Below are 18998 nucleotides of genomic sequence, written 5' to 3'. Positions count from 1 at the left end.
GTGCTAGGGTTTCCACTGATTGGGCTCAGCCTTGTTGGCCTCCTCCAATTGCTTTGCGCCACGTGTCCTTGGGACACCTGGTGCTTTTTCATTGGTTATAATCACGTGGTAGCACATGGGTTTTGCTGAGTTGTCCACCTTTCATTGGCAGCTGTCAACATCAGCATATTCTTATTCCTTAAAAAGATACCTTCTGGAAGGTTGTCTGACGTGCACAATCAAGGTTGCCCTAATCCTGATTTGGATAAGGACGAGGTTGATTATGTGCATGTGTGATACGCGCCTATCCTGAGGATGCGCGAGGTCTTCTCTTTATTCTCACGCGCAGATGTGATATGCACAAGCATGTGATATGCGTCACGCGCGGATGCGCCACGCGCAGATGTGATATGCGTGAGCATATGTGATGCGTGAGCATATGTGATGCCTGAGCATGTGATGCATGAGCATATGTGATATGCGTGAGCATATGTTATATGCGCCATGCGCATAGGTTTTGGCTTTGTGCCTTCATAATATCTTGATTTCAAGCCTCTTGTCTATATCTTGTGGGTTGACCCGCCTCGCTCGGTGTTGAGGCGGGTACATACCTCTTCAAGCCCCCCCAGTCTAATGTGTGTCTTGTCTCGCGCGAGCGAGGTAAGATAGATATTAGACTTGATAGTTTGCTCTTTTAATATGGTTTGTCTTTTCTTCTTGCTACTCATCGTTGCGCGAAATTCTATCCTTTTGGTTGAAAACGAATCGTCCTTGTACGTGGTTGGTTGTTGCTGACATGCGTCAGTGATGGAGACGTGTCAGACCTTTCGTGTGCTCGAGGTGCTACAGTTGCCTTTCATGTCCCCTCACATAGTGTCAGGAACACGTGTCGCGCTCGCGTTGGTCCGTACCTGCGAGTGGTGGCGCGTGAAGTCTGGCAGCACCTGTATCGTTTCTTTTCGTGTCCCCTCACACAGTGTCAGGGACACGTGTCGCGCTCGCGTTGGCTTACACCTGCGAGTGGGGGCGCGTGAAGTCCGATCGGTACCAAATTTTCTCTCTCCTGGGCCTATAAAAGCAAGCCCTTAGAATTTTTATTCTTCATCTTCTTTGTTGTTTATTCGAAGCTTTCCTTTCTTTCATTCTATTCCGATTACTTGTCTTCTGCTTCCGGATCTCTGTTCTTCAGAAGCATCCTTTGTCCGTTTTTACAGTTGTATGTCTGATAGCTCAGACAACACAATCTCCCCCATCCATTGCCGTGTGAAATCGTTAGTGATGTCTACGTTGAAGAAGACCGGCAAGGGGAAGACGGCTGCTGAGGCCTCATCGGAAGAGGTAGGGAGGACCAAGGCAGTGAAGAAGTGGGATGAGATCCCCTGCAAACTGAGGCAGGCCGATTTTGACAGCCTTATCGCCTCTCAGGGTTTTCTCCCTGAGTATGGCTGCATGCTGCCGGCGGTCGGGCAAACGGCGGCGGACCCGCCCACCGGCTATATATCCCTTTATTGCCATTTTTTCACCCACTGCAACCTTCGTCTCCCGATGACAAGGTTTGTGGGTGCGCTGCTTAAATTTTATGGGATTCATATATCCCAAGTCCATCCGTTTGGACTCGTGCGCATGACTCACTTTGAGTTCATGTGCAAATCTCAGCGCGAGGAGCCCACCCCTCGGCGCTTTCAGTTTTTTTTACAAGCCCAAGATCCAAGATTCTTGGTTCTCATTTATTCCTCGCAGTCAGAAGGTCAAGTGCTGCACTGTTTCATTCAAGAGCCTTCATGACTGGTCTGAGAGATTTTTCTATATAAGGGCTGGTGTGATCCCCATCCGCATGACCATGCGCTCGATCTCTTCTGCGCCTGCGGATGTGGGTGTCCTCAAGAACCCAACTGGCGCCTGGGTAAACAAGTTGACTGCCGAACCATCCCCCGCCAAGAACATTTGCGAGGAGGCGCTGGTGGGGGTTGGTATGAGCAGGAGGTGGGCCAACAGCGCGACTGAGCCCGTTATCCAAGTTGACGGCTTGTGTAAGTTAATCTCATTGCATTGCTTCTGCGCGAATATAATTCGTTTTGCTGATATCATTTGACTTGTTTTGTGTAGTCAGCAGGAGTATGTCCACGCCGCCTATGACGAGCATATGGAGGGTGGCTCCGTCGCGCTGGGCGCTGGGGAGGTTGGCTTCCCCGATCGCTTCGATGACATGTTCATCCCTGTTGATCTGGGATTTCTCTTTGACAGCGATGCGCCTGGTAAGACTTTGTACTTATGCTTATGCCTTTATAATGCCAGATTTGGCTAACCTTTCTGTTGCGTGTATTGTAGACGCGCTTGAGAACTACGAGCTGGAGCTCGCGGAAGAGGAGGAGGAGGAGGAGGAGGCTGAGGTGCCCCAACTAAAGCGTAAAGCTAAGGGGAAAACTGGCGCAGGGGCCAGTAAGAAACAGAAGAAAGATGATGCCCCTGTTGTTCAGGATTCTCCTACTCAGGCGAAGGGACTTGAGAAAACCCAGGTGTTTACCACCAAGTTTTCCTTGTCTTCCCTGCCTCAAAAAGTGGGCAGACCTCCTGTCCACACGAGGTATGGTGCCACTACCTCCTCCCTTCGCGCGGCGGAAAAGGGGAGCGGCGTTGCGCCTTCGACAGGTATACTTTGCTTATCCTTTGCTTATCTTTTGCGGTTCTATGAGCGCGATTCTGATAGAATTACTAATGAATCTTTGCTCACTCAAATGTTTGTAGAGCCGGCGACCTTGGTGGATCAACCTCAAGCGCAACAAGATGCCGAGGCTGCGCCGGAGGTCGCTTCGAAGTCCCCTGTTTTACCCTCAAAAAAGGGGAGAATGGACTTCATGGCGATGTTTGACTCGCGAACGGCGTTGCGCCAAGGTATGTATTGCGCTTTTATTTTCTGACTTTTGCCTTTTAGATCAAGTCATGAACCATATCTTTTTGTTGTTTTTTTCATAGGAGTCATAGCTGGCGTACAAGCTGCTGGCGGCACTCCTGGCGCCGGTGCCAGCGCCGTTGGTTCTGCTACTGCTCCTGCAAGCACTGAATCTCCCCTCATCGGGATTACTAAGGAGCAGGAGGCCGTTTTACGCGCCGACCTGGCGGCGTCGAGACCTCCCTCACCTCCTCCTGCGCACAGCCCTCCTCGCGAGACTGATTTTGGTTCTAGGTCGCAGGAGAAAAGGCCTGTTTCAGAGGAGGATGAGGAGTTTGAAGTTGAAGACTCCGACGGTGGCCGCGCCAGCCCTGCAGCGCCACGAGATTTTCCGGCGCAGTCTTCTCGTGGGGCTGGCGCTGACTTTTCTGCTTCATCCCCACAGGTATAGGTTCATTTTTGCTCCGCTGCGCGGACTTCCATCTTAGTGTTTTGATAACTTAGATCATTACTTTGTGTTTGCAGGAAGCCGATCACATTTACCGCCCAAGATGGAATATTACTGAGGACAGCTCATTTCAGTCCATGGGTGTGTGTGCGGACTTCTGGGCTCATTCTGTGCCTCCAGCTGAAAGGAGGTTTCAGGAGGGCCGCGCTCGCGATGACTTGCTCAACGATCATCTGTTTGCTTGGTCGGCTTTCTTTGCTGCCTCCCAAGAGCTTCGCTATGATTACGTAAAGGTACGTGATGCTCTTGCGGAAGCCAAGCAAGAGGCTAAAGTGTCTGCTTGGCATCTTTCTGATGCTCGAGAGAGAGCTGAGAAGCTCCAAGCAGAGCTCAGTGAGAACAGAGCAAGTGCCAACACCGCCTTCGTGAAGCGCGGGCATGAGCTACAGGCTGCGCGGGAGAAGCAACAGGCGGCCGAGGCGGACGCGGCCAAGCACGCGCGTAGAGTGCGCGACTTGGAGCTGGACGCCGAGGCGCGTGACCAAGCTCTTGTCCAGTCTATAACTGACAAATCATCACTGGAGAGTGAGGTTGCACGCCTGAAGAAGGAGCTGGCGGCCGCGCAGGCCGAGAAAGATGAAGCCTTGGCGACGGCAGCGTCTAGCCAGGAAGCACTCGAGCTTGCGCGAGCGGAAAAGGAAGAAGCCTTGGCGGCAGCAGCGTCCGACAAAAAGGAGCTGAAACAGACTAAGGAAACTGTTGAGTTGTTAAACTCTCAGATTCCTGCTCTTGAGACGTCTGTTGCTTCCCTCGCGCAAGATCGCCAATGGCTAATCTCAAAGGGCATGACTCGTTGCGCTTACGCGATGAAATACTCAGACGAGTTTCAGGCCCTTGTGATGGATTGCAACGCTGCCGCGCGCTTGGTGGGTCGAGCTGAAGGGTTTAAGGATGGCTATGAATATGGCATGCTGAAGAAGAACCCATCCGACTACCCTTATCAGAGCGACGTTGCCTGCGCGGACATGGCCGAGATGGGGGAGAAGTATTTGAATACTCCCATTCCCATCCTTGCACAGGTATTTTAACCTTAATGAGATTACCTTGACTTATTTTCCAAGTCTTTTTTATACTCATATTTTTCCATATGATTTGCAGATATCCGCGCTTGCTGACCAGCCTGACCTCGGCGCGCTAAAGAAATTACTTGACTAGTGCGAAGGGGCTGGTGGCGGCGATGATGGTGTGGGGAATGCTGCTCCTGCTAGCGGCTCTGGCGTGGCCAAAGGATCCGCTCCTGACACTATTGTGATAGAAGACTCCATTCAGGATGAACAACTTGACTATGGTCAATTTGGAGATGACGAGGAGCGAGCTGCGCCAGATGCTGAGGGCGGTGATGAGGACTATGAAGAGGCTGACGTCGATGTGGAGACTTGAGAAGCCCTTCATGTTTTTTATTTTTATTTGTAGTTTGTATCTCATCATCTTGTAAACTTGTAAATTTCAATGTTTTGGAATGAAATTTTGTTTTTCCCTTCTTCGCATCTTGCGCATTCCCCATTCATCTCTTTATATTGCATGTTTGCTTGTTGAATATAAGATATGCTTGCACGTTGAAATAAGAACAAGGTTGTAAGGAAATTATTATACTTAATCCTTGTCATATTGTAAGTGATTTTGCCATATCTTGATTATGTTGACACGTGCCTTGGCGTTTTCATTATTCCTCTTTTGCGCGACGTTATCTCGCATTTATTATAGGGAACTATGAGTTTTTAGCCTTTACGTGTCAGTATGTGTTACTCAGATATCCATTACAATTTCATGCGCGACCTCGACCTGAGACCTTAACAACTATGTTTTGGCATTTGCTTTGCCTTAGTTGTGCTTAGGTATTTTTATGGTCAAGCTGCGCAGCATGTAGGATGGATGTTGTGAGTGATTTGAGCTAAGGCTCACATTGTTGGGCTAAGGCCCTGAGCTAAGGCTCATATTATTGGGCTAAGGCCCTGACGTTTTAGAGTTAAGACTCGTTAACGCGTTTGAGCTTGAAGCTCGCGCATGTATGTTTTACTTCGTTTTATTTCGTTTTGATGTCAATACAATGTTGTCATATTGCTCAAAATTAATAAAGGGAAGTGTGAAACATGTATGCAAAAGGTAATAGAATCCATATTAAGAGAAGATAGCGCGTATCATTATTCATAATGGCTTAAAAAGCCTTGATTACAAACTTGACAATTTTTACATGAAACATTTTCTAAGCTGTGCCGCGTTCCATGCGCGCGGGATCTTCTTTCCATTCAAATCTTTTAAGGCGTATGCGCCTTTTCCTAATTCTTCCAAGACTTGATAAGGTCCCTCCCAATTGGGGGACATCTTTCCCGGGGGAATCGCGCGGCTAGCTTCATTATTTCGAAGGACAAAATCATTTTTCTTGAAGTGGCATTCTTTCACGCGCTGATTGTAATATTTTTCCAGTTTTTTCTTGTATTTGGCTTCACTGATGATAGCCGCCTCTCTGCGCCCTTCAAGTAAGTTGAGATCCAACCTTCTTTCGCGCTCGTTATCAATCTTGCTCATCATGAGCACTCTATGGGATGGGCATCCAATTTCTGCTGGAATCATAGCCTCCGTTCCATAGGTTAGGCTAAACGCGGATTCGCCATTGCTGGTTTTGCTTAATGTCCTGTGTGCCCACAGGACATTAGGTAGCTCTTCGACCCAAGAATGGGATTCTCCCTCTAACCTTTTCTTCAGCCCATTCAGCAAGCTTTGGTTCGCGCGTTCCACTTGGCCATTCCCCTGAGGGTGATAAACTGAAGTAAAAATTTGGTTGATGCGCAATTCCTTGAGCCAGCTGGATATCTTCTTGTCAGTGAATTGTTTGCCATTGTCGCTCACAATTTCCATGGGCAAGCCAAAACGGCATATGATGTGGCTCCAGATAAACTGCTTCATCGCTTCGGCTGTGATTTTTGCTAGTGGCTTGGCTTCAACCCATTTTGTGAAATAGTCTACTGCCACTACCAAAAATTTTACTCGCCCTTGCGCTTGCGGTAGGGGGCCCACAATATCGATGGCCCATTTGTGGAAAGGCCATGCGGAGGTCACCGGAATCAAGTTGTTCTTTGGCCGCATGGTGTTTGGCGCATAACTCTGACACGCTTTGCATTTTTGGATCTCTTTTAAAGCGTCCAGGTACATGCCTGGCCAATAGTAACCTGCGCTCATTGCCTTGGCGACCACCATGCGCGGGCCAGCATGTATTCCGCAGATTCCTTCGTGTATCTCTCTGATCACATAGCTTGCTTCCTCAGCATCTAGGCATTTCATGAGCGGCCCAAGATAAGAGCGTCGATATAATGTGCCATCAAGGAGTTCATAGTTCTGCGACTTGTGTCTTATCTTCCTCGCCTGTGCGCGATCGTCCGGTACCTTTCCCTCCTTCAAGAATTCCATTATTGGAGTTATCCATGATGAAGGGGTTGTATGAGTTACCAGGACATACTTCGCTCCCACCGACGGGTTGCTCATTACTTCTACCCTGACATCTTTGCCAAAGTGGTCGAAGCTGGTTGATGCCATCTTGCTCAGCGCGTCGGCAGATTTGTTTTCACTGCGCGGAATATGAATGATTCTGAAGCAGTCAAATTGCTCGATGAGCTTTTTCGCCTGCTCTAGATATAGAGGCATGGTGTTCTCCTTGGCATCATAAAGGCCATTGACCTGTGCTGCTACCAAGTATGAATTAACATGGGCCTCTAGCTTTTTAACCCCGAATTTGTGCGCGATGCGCAGGCCAGCCAGCAGGGCTTCATACTCAGCCTCATTGTTAGTGCTCTTGAAGTCCAACCTGATGGCGTAAGTGTATTCATGATTCTCTGGATCCACCAGTTTGAGGCCTGCGCCGGACCCTTCGTTGTTTGAAGCTCCGTCAGTGAACAATCTCCAAACATTTTCTTCATCATTGGCTCGCGGGGGGTCTACCTCGCGCTGAGCCTCTTCAATTTTTCCTTCTGGAATTTCCGCGATGAAATCAGCTAAGACTTGTCCCTTTTATTGCTGGACGGGGCTTATAGGCGATCGTGTGTTCTCCTAACTCCAGCGCCCATTTTGTCAACCTTCCCGAGAGCGCGGGGCGCCGCAAGACTTGCTGGATGTTGTAACCAGTCAATACTTCAATGGGATGACCATTGAAATATCTATGAAGCTTGCGGGACGCGTGTGTTAGTGACAAAACTAACTTTCCATGATGGAGTAGCGCGTCTCAGGATCCGTCAGCACCCGACTCACATAGTATATTGGCGTTTGGATTCCCTTGCGATCCACCAACAATACTGCGCCGATGGCGCGCTCTCCTGCCGATAGGTACAATGTCAAAGTTTCACCAGGAAGTGGAGCTGTGAGCGCGGGCAGATTTATCAAACATTCTTTTATCTCACTGAAAGCTTGCTCGGCCTCAGGAGTCCACTTGAATTGGCTTTTCTTCAGGCAATTTTTCAATGTATTAACGAATGGGGTAGATTTGCTTGCATGGTTCGCTAGGAACCTGTTGATTGATACCAATCTCCCATTCAACTTTTGGACTTCTTTCATGGTGGATGGCGAGGGCATGTCAAGGATGGCCTCCACCTTTTCTGGGTTCACTTTGAAACCATCCTTGGTGACCATTACACCTAGAAATTTTCCCTCTTGTACGCCGAAAGTGCATTTGCTCGGATTGAGCTTCATGTTAACTTCCTTTAGGCGCCCAAGGATTTCTTCGATGTCTTTGAGCATTTGTTTTTCCTCCCTGCTTTTGATCACCAAATCATCCACATAGACTTCTAGGTTTCTTCCAATTTGCTCGCTGAAAACGGCATCCATAAGTCTTTGGTAGGTGGCTCCCGCATTCTTCAAACCAAAGGGCATTTTTGTGTAACAAAAAACACCCTTGTCGGTTCTGAAGGCGGTCTTGTCCTCGTCTTGTGGTGCCATTTGAATCTGGTGATAGCCCTTGTAGGCATCCAGGAAACATTTGAGCTTGAATGGCGCCACGGAGTCCACCTTTGCGTCGATGTTTGGGAGGGGGTAACAATCTTTTGGGCATGCTTTGTTGAGGTCCTTGAAGTCAATGCACATCCTCCACGACCCGTTGCTTTTCTTTACCATCACAGGATTGGCTACCCATGTCTGGTATCGTATCGGGCGGATGATGTTTGCGCGCAATAGATCCTCAACTTGCTCATTCATGGCCCTCGCCTTCTCATCCCCCATGACTCTCTTCTTTTGAGCAATTGGCTCTACAGACTTGAACGTGTTGAGTGAATGTTGTGCCAGGTTTCGCGGAACCCCAGTCATATCAGAGTGTTGCCACGTGAAGACCGACATATATGCTGTAAGCAATCTTTTCATTCTCAACCTCATGTCGTCTGATATCGTAGCGCCAATTGTGATTGTCTGCTCCGGGAATTTCGGGTTGAGAATCCATTCCTCTGGCGCGTTGTCTGCCATTGGAAGTTTCATTCTCCCTTCCCGCGGAGTATTTGTCACTGCACACAAATGATCTCGGTATACAAAAGTTACACTTGTTGGTGTTGGGAACCCCAACGCGCCGTGCGCTGGCGACGGTATGGCGTTAAATTGGGCAATCGTTCCTCTACCCAAGATCATATTGTGGCAAGAAGTGGTGGGCAAGACCAAGAAGTTGACCACTTCGGCTCGCTTGTGTTTCTCATCCCCCATAGTTAGCTCAAATTGTATTTGACCTAGGGGATGAATGATTTCATTTGAAACACCAGAGATTGGTGCATTCACAATTTCAAGCCTTGCTTGGTCTGCCGAATCCAGTTTTCTGAACATTGCTCATACATGATGTCTGATTCGCTGCCAGTGTCCACCAGGACTTTTGACACTTCGTAATGAGCAATGTGTGTAGTGATGACAAGAGGACTGCTGATAGAAGGGCCTCCCCTGATTCTTGGGAAGATTACTTGTTGCTCGCCGCCAATCTCCTTGGATTTGCGCGCTTCTCTTTCTTGATGTTTGCCCTTGCCTTCCTCCCTCGCTACACAGATTCTTTTGAACTTTTTGCTGGCAGAGGCTCCTTCTGGTTGTTCACTTTCTGGTCTTGGGTTTTTCACCAGGTGAGCCAGCTTGCCTGATTTCACATCTTTTTCAATTGCATCCTTCAAGTGATGGCATGCATCAGTGTTGTGTCATGTGGACTTGTGAAAACTCACAGTACTTGCCACTGTTTGATGGTCCCTTGTAGTGTAGTGGCTTGGGGGTTTTGAACTGGACATTCTCAGTGCTTAACACTTGTGAAGGTGTTTTAGTGAGGGGAGTCCATATTCTTGGCAGAGGTCTGTTAGGATCTCTGCCGCCTTCCCTCTTGTCACCCTCCCCGCGATTACGAACGTCTTTTTGGGGCTGGGTGAGCTTGGTTGCGCCTAGCTTTTCTGCGGAAGAAAAAACTGGTTGGCTGCAACCTGGACCATACAGTGTTCTGTTTGCCCCTTCTTTCGCTGCTGCGCGGTGCCTCTGCTTGATGCCCTCTTTCTCTCGCTCTATCTTGGCAATCTGTTTTTCATTTCTCGCGAAGACTCGCGATGCTTCCATTAGCTTGGCCCAAGTGGTGGGCATGCCATCTCTGCTCACGAGAGCTCGGCGGAGTTGATCACTGCGCGCGCCTTGTATAAAGGCCACGCGCAATAGTTGCTCAGTGATACCTTCCGATTGCCAGAGACTCCTGATTGAAACGAGTTATGTAGTCTTCAATCGTTTCATCATTCCTGCGCACGCAGTGCATGATGTCATCAGGGTCGCGCGTGTGTCTGCGCTGTTGTACGAAGTGAGCTTGGAACTTTTCCAATAGTTCCTCGAACCCATCGATTTGCCCAGTAGGCAAGCTTTCGAACCAGACACGCGCCGCGCCCGTGAGGCAGCGAGCAAACATGTGACACCATGTTGGCATCGTCCAGCTTTCTAGGTTTCCAGTGTTGTAAAAACTTTGTAAGAAATCGTCTGGATCTGTTGTGCCGTCATATTTGCCCAAACCACTTGGCATCTTGGTTTTGTGCTGAATGGGGGCCTTCGCGATGCGCTCAGTGAATTTTGAATGTTTCACCAAGATGGCTGGCCTGTACGGTGTGGTGACGTCCACTTGCCCTCTCACTGGTGGGCTGTATGGTGTGTACAGATCCAGATCGTCTTTGGCTCCAGGCGCCGTGTTTACGTGCGCGCGGAGCTGTGAGCCTCCTGCATGAGTATCTCGCGTCTTCCTCATGCTGTGCACTTCTTCATCACTAAACTCAGCGTGTTCAGTGTGAACAGAGTGACCCTCTTCCGGCGCGCGCGCCCTTTTTGTTCCTTGAATGGTTTGCTTGTCAAACGCTAGCCTTTGTGTTAAGTCGGCTAACTTTTTCTGTTTGACCATCTCATTGTACTTGTCCATTAGACGTCGTTGCTCGTTTATGAGCCATTCTTTAGGGTCATTGGTTTCATCTTCTGGACCCATTGGTCCTTTTTGTTTCGCGCCGGTAAGATTTTGGAACGTGAGATCGTCTGGAGGAGTTTCAGTCTGGCCATGAGGAGTTGTGATGAAGGGATGGCTACTGGTGGTGCGCGTAGAATCACGCGGCACCCTCAGAAACTGCTGTCCCTCATTAACATCCTCACGCTCAATATCCTCCAGAACTTGATCGACGTTACGAACACCAGAAACCATGGTGAAAATTTTTTTTTTAGAGATCTGATGAGATTTCGTTGCCGTTGTAACAGGTGATGGCGCCAATGAAGAAACGTGGATCGACTCACTGGTAGACGATCTACTTTCCTCGGGTGTGATTATGCTTTCTCACCGATGGTTCTCTGGAATCTGGATTCTTCCACCTACAAAATGAACAGCACCGTAAACTTACCCCTCAGAAAGGGACAGAGGGGTCCTCTTTGGGGTAACCCTCCGGTGTGAGAATAAGAATTTGTAGGAGAAGATAATAATATGAGAGTAAGGAAATTGGAGTGTATTGCTTAATATAGCTGAATACTGTGTAATTGGGTGTGTCCTTCCTTGTGGAGTTGATGTGGTATTTATAGTGCTAGGGTTTCCACTGATTGGGCTCAGCCTTGTTGGCCTCCTCCAATTGCTTTGCGCCACGTGTCCTTGGGACACCTGGTGCTTTTTCATTGGTTATAATCACGTGGTAGCACATGGGTTTTGCTGAGTTGTCCACCTTTCATTGGCAGCTGTCAACATCAGCATATTCTTATTCCTTAAAAAGATACCTTCTGGAAGGTTGTCTGACGTGCACAATCAAGGTTGCCCTAATCCTGATTTGGATAAGGACGAGGTTGATTATGTGCATGTGTGATACGCGCCTATCCTGAGGATGCGCGAGGTCTTCTCTTTATTCTCACGCGCAGATGTGATATGCACAAGCATGTGATATGCGCCACGCGCGGATGCGCCACGCGCAGATGTGATATGCGTGAGCATATGTGATGCGTGAGCATATGTGATGCCTGAGCATGTGATGCATGAGCATATGTGATATGCGTGAGCATATGTTATATGCGCCATGCGCATAGGTTTTGGCTTTGTGCCTTCATAATATCTTGATTTCAAGCCTCTTGTCTATATCTTGTGGGTTGACCCGCCTCGCTCGGTGTTGAGGCGGGTACATACCTCTTCAATACTTTTCAAGCATCATAAACAACTGGTTAATATATTAATTATGTTTAAAAAAATTATTGTTTAAATAATAATTACCCTTTTAAAATGAAACAATTTGAAATTTTTATAATTAGGTTTATAACCTTAATAGAAAATCATATTAGTCATACTTGGAAAAGATAACTTTGAGTATATAGATGATAATTGATAATCATGTCATGCAACATATCAATTTTTAAAATTTTGTCTGTGCACATGAATTCTATATATGTTTTTGTTTGGATGTATAATATACATGTATTTTTTGTTTGGTGCACATATGTATAGGGATGAGATCGGGATCGTACCCGTACTTATACATGTACCTGTACCCGTACCTGAAATCAGTAAACTTTGGTATCCATACCCGTACCTGAATTACATGGTACGGGTATGGGTACATGTACTTTGGGTACGGTACTCGCTTTGGTACCTCTTTGTTCATTTTTTATAAAAAATCTCCACTAAACTAGACAATAAATTATCTATAATACCAAAACCGTAATACCGCAACCAAAACTAAAAATAAAATAAATCAGCCATAATATAAAATCCATTCCCTTTTCATTTTCTTAGTTTATTGCTTCCTCAATTTAGATTTTAGATAGAAATCAAGAGAGAAAGTTAATACATGTTATTTATTTATATACACAATTACACATACATGAAATAAAAATATACGAATACACAATATATGAATATGCGCATATAAATTGATAATGAACTTATTCAATTAATATATATTATGTTTTGAAAATCTCGCTTGAAAGTTAAGTCATAAGTGTTGGAAACTAATAAAAGCCCCTACATATAAACGGGTACCGGTGCCCGTAATACCCGTACTTGTACCCGAAAGTACCCATACCTATAATCAGTAAATTTGCGTACCCATACCCATACCCGTACCCAATAGACATGTACGGATACAGGTACAAGTACGGGTACAGATACAGATACGGGTATTTAGAAAAAAAGCTCATCCCTACATGTGTATACATACCTCTTCATGGCCACCATTATTCTAATCTTGTAAATTATACAAACAATTGACTTTGTTGGACTTGCAAAGACATGCACATGTGCATCTCATAAATGTTTTTCTTAACACATGTTTTTTGTTTTTTTCTAAATTAATACCTTGTGCATTTAATATTGATGTTGGATGATTGCCTGTATTTTTTTTTAACAACTAAATGTTAGTGTTTTTTCCCAAAATATATTAAACTATTGATATTTTATTTTATATTATAATTACCTTACCACCCCCATCAAAATGAAAATGACAAGTAATGGTAAGTCTAGTTTTAATATGTAATAAAATCTTTTTAATTTAAATTCATATATTTAAATTGAAAAAGTAAATGCACCTCCTGATTACAGGGGTGATTCTCAATTCAACTCATTTTATATGCATATATTTGGTTTTCACTAGTAAAATATATTAGGGTTAATCTATGTATACATATCTAATATTTGACAGAAATTTACAGTGTCACTTTGTCAAGTACATTGCACAAATAAATTTTTTGCATGCTCCTGTTTTTCATAGACATTGGTATGTGACTCGTTTAATATACAACAACACCACACGTGAAATGTTTGGCCTCAAAATGCATAAGGTACACCTAATACGTTGAAAATAAAACAAGGTCACATAAGGGACTAAGGGCGTAATTTACACCAACTTAATACATTTACATAATATATCAGGCAATGGTACACTCCTTTCAGCAACCTAAACAATAATGCATGTCAGAGTGAGCAAAACAAACACAATTATGTTCGTTGTTATGTTTTTTATGCGCGACTGGAATTAACTAACCGATAAGAAGGTTTCACGCGCCAATAAATTATATAATACTAGCATAAGTGCCCGGGCGTTGCTGCGGGTTCACGCAAATTATCCCTTCGTATTGGTTTGTAGTGTGCGTTGTTGCATGTGCAAATGGTTTGTTGGATTCTTTGGGTGGACACTAAAATATCGTATTCACGTATATCTATTGGATGCTTCGTGTTTTGTGAAATATTTGTTAATAAAGTAGGTTTATGGGTTTTGTGATTTTTAACAAACACGTAAACAATTTATGAATCTTGATTAAAACAGAAAGAATGTCAAAACCCATAGTACATCAGTAACTCATAAACTGTACGCCTTGAACCTCACAAATGAGCATGGCTTATTTCTTGAGCTACACCCCAATATGTTGTTTTACCAATGCAAAAACGAGTCGGTTTCATTTTTGAGATGGGTTAAAAAAAAATTATTCAGCTCTGCGTATACTGAAGTTTTTAACATCTGTATCTTGTGCTCAAATATAGTACTACCAAAATGAATTAACTTAATAGCACTGTTTTTGGCAAAATCTTGAAGCAAGAACCTTCTTTCCAGATCTTGAAAGAAACTGTCTGTGTATAGAAAAATATAAAGAATCAAATAATAAAAACATAACATGTCTGTGTATAGAAAAATATATTTTGAAATATGCTTACACCGAGCTCGAACTTAAAAAACGGTGCATCAGCCGAGCTTGAGCTCTTGAATAACTTTAAACGAACCAACTCGAGCCTAGTTAAGCTAGGGCCCCAAGTCCGTAAGATGATGCAAAAACATATCTATAGTTTCTAACTCTAGTCATAAGTTTATATGAAGTTAAGATCTTTTGCGTGAATTAACCTCATGAGTACACCAAGCCCAACATACGACCGTTTTCCTATTCTAGTCAATTTGAGCCCATCTCTCGTACTAACAAGTAACAACTAATCATTTAAATCTTTATAATTCATCAAACAAACTCTATACATAAAAGCAACATGAGTATCATCTGATCTGAAGTAACATTAATGAAGGCTAATCACTTTATCTTTCTGTAGATATTTACAAAGGAGCTGCTTACAATGAAGGCAGTCGAGCTTAAAGGAAAGGTTGTTTACTTTTATGTAAAACTTAATGAATTGCTAACAAAGTATATTATTAATTTTAAAAATCTAAAAAGTTTAAAACTAAAGAAAAAACATATATACTTTGAAAATATATAAAACAAATCAAGCAGTTTAGGTGAGATAAGAAAGTAAGAAACTATGTAATATGTAATCAAAATTCAGAATCTAGCATATGTAATTAAAATCAATGTAACTTTGACTGTACATGCACTTTTCAATAATGTAAAATAAATCCTGTATCTACACTAACAAACAAACAAACAAACAAAATAATAAAACTGTTGCCCACCTTGGTTGATAACCCAATTAGATAAACCATGTGTTAACTTTTTTGAATAATCTAAACATGAAAGAACTACAATTCCTTGATCTTGACGACAATATACTATTGATTTCTCTACTTTTATGAGCTTGAGCCAAGCCCAAGCCTGAAATAAAGTTTGTTTCGTTACCGGGCCTAAGCTCAAGGCTTGTATGGAAAGCTCGTTGAGCCATAAAGAGCATAGATAAATTTAAAAAAGTAGAATTCTAAATTCAAAAAAATAGAATTGTAAATTTAAAAAACTAAAAGACAGGGTCTATTTTTTATATATTACTATATCATAATAACAAATGCGTTAACAAAATTATATACAAACGATACTAATCGATGTTAAACGACTTGCATGGTTGTGTTAAACACAAATTAAAAAGGTTGAAATTAAACACAAATCAATTGATTATTATTCTATGCTCATGTTGTGATCAGCAGATAGTTGCTACGCCATCAACCTCGTAACATGAGCAGGAACATTATCATCCATTCATTCAATATTATCTGTCATTTCAACATTGCCGTCAACGAATTTTCAACCAACTAACGAATCACAGAAGCGCATCTTTTGGGTTATCACTGTCAAATCATAAAAATACAAAAACCAATTGTTCAGCCAATTGCTTCCAGAGAATGTGTACATACGAATATATGAAAAAAAATATATCTGGAACACTTACTTCCATTGAAGGAACTGAGAGGCGATGGGGAATTGTGAGGGCAAACATCGGCCATACTTATAGCATTGAAGAAAAACCGCCGACCATTTATTGCAACCTTTGATTGCACAAGAAAGTTGCATATAGTAACGTATCAGCCCATAAGAATCAAAATTTTGTTTTTAGTCGGATTGGGTTTGCTATCCAAAAGGGGGTTGCGGCGCAGCTTGTTGCCCGCTTACCTGCCACTTCATTGTAAATCGTTTGGATGTTTCTATGAAGTCCCTAATAATTCTGAAATTAAAAAAAAAAAAAATTGTATTGCAATTGAAGGGAATGAATGGGAACGGGAGAGACCGAATTGAAGGAATAATTGATTGAAACTGATGGATTGAAGATGAAATCTATACCCAGTCACCGAGTGGTTTTGAATTGCGAAATCAAAATGGCATCCAATAGGAGCCCTAACCTTCAATTGTCTTTAAACGGTTGCATTCAATATAGTATTAACCAGGTTAGGTACCCGTGTGATACATGGGTTGAATAAATTATATTATAAAAAAGTTAATGAAACTAAAGATTCACTCAAAACATCATATACATTACAATGAAGACAAATAGAATTACATGACATAGCTCTCATAAATCTCTAAAAATCTCTTTATATACAACGTTTGTAGTCTTATTTGAAACTTGACCATCTTCATAAAAAATGAGTACTTTGAGCCCTTCTCTTGTTGTAACTCTAGACAGTGCAACATATAACTGGCCATGGGCGAAAACTGGTTGTCTAAGAAATAAACCAACCCTAGAAAGTGATGGACCTTGGCTTTTATTAACTGTCATTGCAAAACAAACAGCAACTGGAAACTGCCTCCTTTGAAATCTGAATGGAATTTTTTTATCTGTTGGTATAAGATTTGATCTTGAAATATAAGTGCGGTCACCAATATTGGTTCCAGATATGACAATAACTTCAATACGGTTATAAAGTCTCTTTACCTGTAATTTTGTTTCATTACATAGACCATTTTTTGGTCAACATTTCTAAATAGCATGATCGGTACTCCAACTTTTAGTACTAACTTGTGATTTGGCATTTCAGAAATTTAGTACTAAAAGTTTAATATATACACAGCTAAAAGCATGTTTAATATATATTTAATTACTATATTAGTAGTCAACTAAAATTGATGATTTCCTTAAACTTATGTACCAAGAATTAAGGCTCATATATATAATGTGTTGACTTATTTCTTATATGGAAACGAAATTTCAAATTATTATCATATTAGTAGTCAACTCGAATTCACTATATATATATTGGTTTGACTTATTTTGTATTTGGAAACAGAATAAAATAAACATTTTATTCAAAAAATATATTTTTTTGAAAATATTAATCATCACAAGTGACAACCTAAACAACTTCAAAACATACGGTATGTGATGTCAAAACAAAATTTTTATATTAAAGATTTTTTTGTCTCCTATATATACACAGTTAAAAGCATGTTTAATATATATTTAGTTACTATATTAGTATTCAACTAAAATTTGTGATTTCAAATACTATCCATAATTTCAGAGATCTACGAAACAATACACAAATAAAAATTACAGAGTTTACCATTAACATGAAACATACTCTTTTACCATTTTACCATTACATGAAAACTGAATAATGAATAGTTCTTACCTAAATCTGCGTCCAAGAGGAATTTGCCAATCTTTGTAATCTATAACTGTAATACCTTGAAAAGCCTGATGTACAACAACATAAAATAAGTTTTTAGAAAATTTTATGCTAATGTGTAGGATGGATATGCTTACTTTATTCTTTAAATACTCGGGATTTGTTGACAGAGATTGAATGAGGGCACTTCGGTCCTGTTTAGATGAGAAAAAGGTCGGATCATTATATTAGATGATGATGATATGTTTTATAATATAAGAATGATAGATGAAATTAAAAATAATGTCCATACAAACCTTTATCCATAGTGCTGAACAATCAAAGTTGGTTAAAAACCATTTATGGCAGTTCATGTTAAATGAATCGGCTTCTTCTATGCCATTCAAATGATGACGATATTCAGGGCAAATACAAGCACTTCCTGCATATGCAGCATCCACATGACACCATATTCCATATTTCTGTAACAATTAACATAGATATCATTTCAGAGATATATTAAAATGGAAAGCATGCTTTGAATAATAATAATAATAATAATAATAATAATGAAGTATAATAAGCTCGTTACGTTGGTTGTCCAGCCGGATATTCACATAATCCTTTGTGTCATCGATGTACTCACGAACCTGCGTTTTACAAAATAAAAAATAAATTCATATGCCGGCCTTTAATAGAAACAATACAGACGGCTTGGATCATTGCATAGTGGGTCAAACCATGTCAAGTTAAAAAGAATAAGTTCAAATGGGTTAGGTTATTGACCAAAACACTTGTCTGTATACATCTTTTAATTTGTATGTTAAAACTATTTTTCTTCTACATCAGGAACCCCATCCTTATCCTATAAACCCCCAAATTTGCAATAAACCCCCAAATTTGTATACATCCTTATGTGGGAACCTACAATAAACCCCCAAATTTGCCAGTAATATCTATGTTTAATACACTTCCAAAAAATTGTTTTAGAACAGACTATGGATCCGACTGTTGGTACTTTGTTGATGACGTCCTATTTGTTAGATGATTAACAATTTGAAATAGGGATATGGGTTATTAAACTATTAGGGTTTGCATACAATCTGAAATTATAGATTTGAATATGGATTTGTATAACGATTTCAAGAATCGTTATTTAGGGTTGGCAAAACAATATAATCAATCTAGGGTTTGGAAACATACCGATTTGAAGATCCGGATTTGGTGTGCAAACTAAAGATGGACAACGATTTGAACCTTGAATAGGTTTTTGGATACTGGGAGTTGTGAAATCGTAAGATGAAAGATGAAGATCCAGAATTTGTGTAAACGTAATTTGAAATAATAGTAGATAGATGTGATAACTGATAGGATAATAGGGAATGTTTTAATGTAA

At 42.2% G+C, this 18998-nt stretch overlaps 1 long non-coding RNA gene across 1 annotated transcript; it reads right to left on the bottom strand.

Annotated features, from left to right (window-relative positions):
- Positions 1-17626: 17626 nt before the first annotated feature.
- LOC143604141 (uncharacterized) lies at positions 17627-18087 on the bottom strand. The gene is made up of 3 exons (XR_013148229.1): positions 17920-18087; positions 17761-17817; positions 17627-17691 (listed from the first exon to the last, which is right to left on the bottom strand). It is a non-coding gene; the product is annotated as an uncharacterized LOC143604141 (long non-coding RNA).
- Positions 18088-18998: the final 911 nt, after the last annotated feature.

This window comes from Bidens hawaiensis, unplaced genomic scaffold (genome assembly GCF_021521415.1).
Source record: "Bidens hawaiensis isolate Kalapana, Puna unplaced genomic scaffold, B.hawaiensis_p1.1 tig00064024_1, whole genome shotgun sequence".
Taxonomy (NCBI): domain Eukaryota; kingdom Viridiplantae; phylum Streptophyta; class Magnoliopsida; order Asterales; family Asteraceae; genus Bidens; species Bidens hawaiensis.
This window is presented reverse-complemented; position numbering and strand designations above follow the sequence as displayed.